Raw genomic sequence first — 4,459 nt, 5'->3', positions numbered from 1 at the left:
CGTCCATCTAGACAACAATAAAGTACCGTCATCTCGCATACCCTGTGGCACAAAACTGACTTACGCGTGCGTCTACCAGTCCGTTTGTCTGCTAGTTTGTCTGTCTGTCTGTCCATCCATGCGTCCGTCCGTGCGTCCATCTAGTGAACACTGAGTACCGCCTTCTCGCATCTCGTATACCCTGTGGCACATACCCGCTTCACGCGTCCGTCTATTCGTCCGTCCATCTGCTAGTCTGTCTGTCCGTCCATGCGTCCATCCGTGCGTCAATCTAGTGAACACTCCAAGTAACGCCATCTCTCCTACCTTGTGGTACATAGCCGCTTTACGCATCCGTCTACCTGTCCGTTGGTCTGCTAGTCTGTCTGTCTGTCCGTCCGTGCGTCCGTCCGTGCGTCCATCTAGAGAACACTCAAAGTACCACCAGCTCGCATCTCGTATACCCTGTGGCACATACCTGCCTTACGTGTCCGTCTATCTGTCCGTCCATCTCCTAGTCTGTCTGTCCGTCCGTCCATGCATCCGTCCGTGAGTCCATCTAGTGAACAGTCTCAGTACTCCCATCTCTAATCTCCCAAAACCTGTGGCACATAGCCGCTTTACGCGTCCGTCTACCTGTCCGTCCGTCTGCTAGTCTGTTCGTCTGTCTGTCCCTGCGTCCGTCCGTGCGTTCATCTAGTGAACACTCCAAGTACCACCTTCTTGCATACCCTGTGGCACATAGCACTTTGCGTGCTGGTCTACCTGTTGTCGGTCTGCTAGTCTGTCTGTCTGTCCGTCCATGAGTCCGTCCGTGCGTTCATATAGTGAACACTCCAAGTACCACCATCTGGCATACCCTGTGGCACATAGCCACATTACGCATACGTGTCCCTTTCCATCTGTCTGCCCGTCTGTCTGTCCATCAATGCGTCCGTCCGTACGTCCAGCTAGAGAACAGTCATAGTACAGCCATCTCGCCTACCGTGGCACATAGCCGTGTGAGGGATAAGGTTCGGGCAATCACGGCAACTTAAATAATCGTTGTCGAGACTGACGAAGACATTTGCAACTTGAGTTATAAGGCTTTAATGCCACGAAAAAAAGAAAAAAACGATAGAGAAGCTTGGCGTGTTACATGGCAACAGCGAAGAACTGCCTTAAGTACGAGCACGACACACGTTGGCGAAAGACAAGGTCTGACGCATAGCGTAGTCCCCCACTGCACTACACAAGGTTTGAAACACTTCACCGGGTGATCTCGAAGGCAGATGAGTCGATGCGTTGCGTTGCGTCTTACGCCGACATCAGCGATGCCTCAGGCATGGTCGGAGCGGAGCGTGAGGCAGAGTCGATGTGTGGCAAGCACGTCCCGGACAGCCAGTAGTAGGCCCAGGTCTGGAAAACGCCCGGATCCGAGTACAACGGACCGGCGCCGGCTGCTGGATCACACGGTAGAAGGGAGCCAGGCTCGTGCGGACCACAGGCACAGGTAGGCTTCGGGACCACGACCCGACGAGCGCTTCAGCCTGCCACTGTTTCGTTCCGATCCTTCTTCTCGAACGCCCCGTCGTCGTCTTCCTCTTCTCTCTCCCCATGGCTTGGCTTGACTTTGACGACACGATTCCGCCTTTTCCTTGTCTCATCGTCATCTTCGTCGGCGTACGGCAAAGCACAAACTCACAAACATCGCGCACCAGATAAACCTACCGCGCATATCATGACAAAAGTCCCCCCTTTCAAAAGTTTTTTTTTCTTTTTAAAAAAAAACTGTCCAAAGTGCGCGGGAGACAAGACTTACGACAAACAAATGTACAGAACTGTTGCACCAAGAGAATAGTCTGTATGTGAGAGTCCCTAGGCATATGGTACATTATTACATTAATGTGGTATAGCTAGCACTCTAGGAGGTTCGTCTTCCCAGGAACTTCGGAAAATATGTCTCGGAATTCCTCCAAGAGATTGCACATATCATCGCATTGTGCTTCGTCTAAATTACTTCCGAGTGTGACCGACTCAATACCTTTCCCTTCATTTACTTTAAATGTAGGGAGGGGTGAATCCGACTCTCCTTCTTCGACTACAACGAACGATGAAGCTTGACTAGTGACTTCTGGTTGACGTTCTTCGTAGCGCTTGAGCATGTTTATGTGAAACATTTTCGTGGTGTGCCCAAGGTCCAACCAATAGTCGTGGTCATTCTTTTTTCCTGTAACCGGAAATGGCCCCTTCCAGTGCATAAGAAGCTTGTTTTCCCTGGTTGGGAGCAATATAAGAGCCCGGTCACCAACTTTGAGCTGTCGGGTTTTGGAGGTTCGGTCATAATACTTCTTTTGCGAGTGTTGAGCTCGGGAGAGATTCTCTTGAGCCAGCTTCAAGGTGCGTTCAAGACGTTCTCTCAGATCAAGCACGTATCCGTAAGTAGTCTTGATATCTTCCTCTAGGTCTTCCCCTGTCCAGAGTTCCTTCAATATATCCAGGGGTCCTCGGACGTGCCGGCCGTAGATCAGTTCAAACGGCGAGAAGCCCATACTGGCCTGAGGTACTTCTAGATAGGCGAATAACAGAGGCGCGAGAAATCGGTCCCATGACTTCGGCTTCTCTTGGCACAACCTGCGCAACATCTGTTTCAAAGTGCCGTTGAACCTTTCGACCAAGCCATTGCATATCGGGTGGTAAGGCGTCGAGCTCAAATGTCGAATAGCAAGCAGAGCATTCACCTCTTCCATCAGGCCTGACGTGAAGCAAGATGCTTGATCACAGAGGATCTCCCGTGGAAATCCTATTCGAGAGAACATCTCCAGTAGTCCATCTGCTACTGTTGCCGAATCAATTGCGGGCAAAGCCACCGCGTCCGGGTACCGAGTGGCGAAATCCACAAGGGTAAGAATGTACCGATTACCCTTCTTTGAAATCGGCGTCAGAGGTCCAATGATATCAACGGCCACACGTTCGAATGGCGTGTCAATCAAAGGCATTCGTCCAAGAGGCGCCTTGCCTACTTTGCCTTTGGGATATGTCCTTTGGCATGCGTCGCATGATTTTACGAATCTTCGTACCTCCTCCTGTACACCGGGCCAATAAAACGACTCCAAAACTCGGTCCTTCGTCTTCTTGATACCCTGGTGACCAGATATCGGTGATTCATGTGCCAAGTGCAACACATGGACACGCAACGCCTTTGGAACCACCGCTTGTTGAACTGATTTACCCGGAGTCAAGTGGTAAACGCGGTACAAGATTCCTTTCTCGAACATAAATGAGTGGTATGTGGCTCCTTTACCGCGGATGAGGGTGTCGACTTTCGCCCTACAAACATCCAGCGACCGGTCTTCCTCTTGTTTTTGGCGAAATGACTCCTGTGTCACCTCTAAGTTTCCAAATTTAGCAGTCGTGAGCTTCCGGCGATGTCCTTTGCTTGAAACACCAACCATGACTGTGCTCTTCGTCCCGCATCCATCCTTGGATTTCTCTTCAGAATTCAATGCCTGATTAGTTTCCGACTTCAGGCTCGCTGACTCCTTCCACGTTGAGTCGGGGTCATTAGCGTCACGGGCGCCGGGAACATTTCCTACGATGACATCGTAAAGTGGCGACGTCATGCATTTGACTATCGCATTTCCGGTGAAATAGGGCGATAGAATCCGTACTTCTGCTTCCGGTACCTCGATGCAACTACCATCGGCCAATAAAATAGTGGCGGTAGTACCCGTCAGCGCATCATCGGGAACGAGGGAACGTCGCACGACCAGGGTGTTGCTTCCAGTATCCCTCAAGACTGATACAGTATGTCCAAACACTTCTCCCTGTAACACCGGCAAGTTTCGTGTAGCTGTTGCGGTGCGCGTTCGGAGTGCACTAGCAACATATTCATCTTGTGATGAATCATCGGCACATCGGGGCGTCTCGGACTTCTGGTCAGTAGACACGATGCAAGATGTCATTTTCTTTGACCCGCCGTTGCTTGGGCATGCTCTTGCATCGTGGCCGGGCTTCCGACAGTGCCCACAGAAGACTCGTTGGGGTTTCGTGCGGCAATCAGATGCTCTGTGGCCGGGTCGATCACAGACGAAACATCTAAGAGGAGGCTGGGTATAAGTAAATCCTTCTTGCTCCTTGGGAATGTTGTTTGCAGACTTGGTACGAAATACCAACAAGTTTGTTTGCCGCTGGGCTTCCAAGAAGGTATCAGCTGCTTCTGCCATTTCTTTTACCGTCCTGCATTTCTTCTCCCTTAGAAAAAGTGCCAGGCGATCGTGGCAGTTATTCAGAAACTGCTCAGCTACAATGAGGTTGCGCACGGATGCAAAGTCCTCGTCCGTTTCCGACATTTCCAGCCATCTATCGAAGTAACTCTGTAATCTCGTGGCGTACTGTTTACCAGTTTCGCCGTCTTCAGGCTTGCTTTGCCGAAACTTTTCGCGATAGCCTTCGGCTGTGAAACGAAACCTCTGGAGCAAGGCCACTTTCGTACTCTGGT

This window comes from Rhipicephalus microplus, chromosome 3 (genome assembly GCF_043290135.1).
Source record: "Rhipicephalus microplus isolate Deutch F79 chromosome 3, USDA_Rmic, whole genome shotgun sequence".
Lineage (NCBI taxonomy): Eukaryota > Metazoa > Arthropoda > Arachnida > Ixodida > Ixodidae > Rhipicephalus > Rhipicephalus microplus.
Note: the sequence above shows the minus strand (reverse complement) of the source record.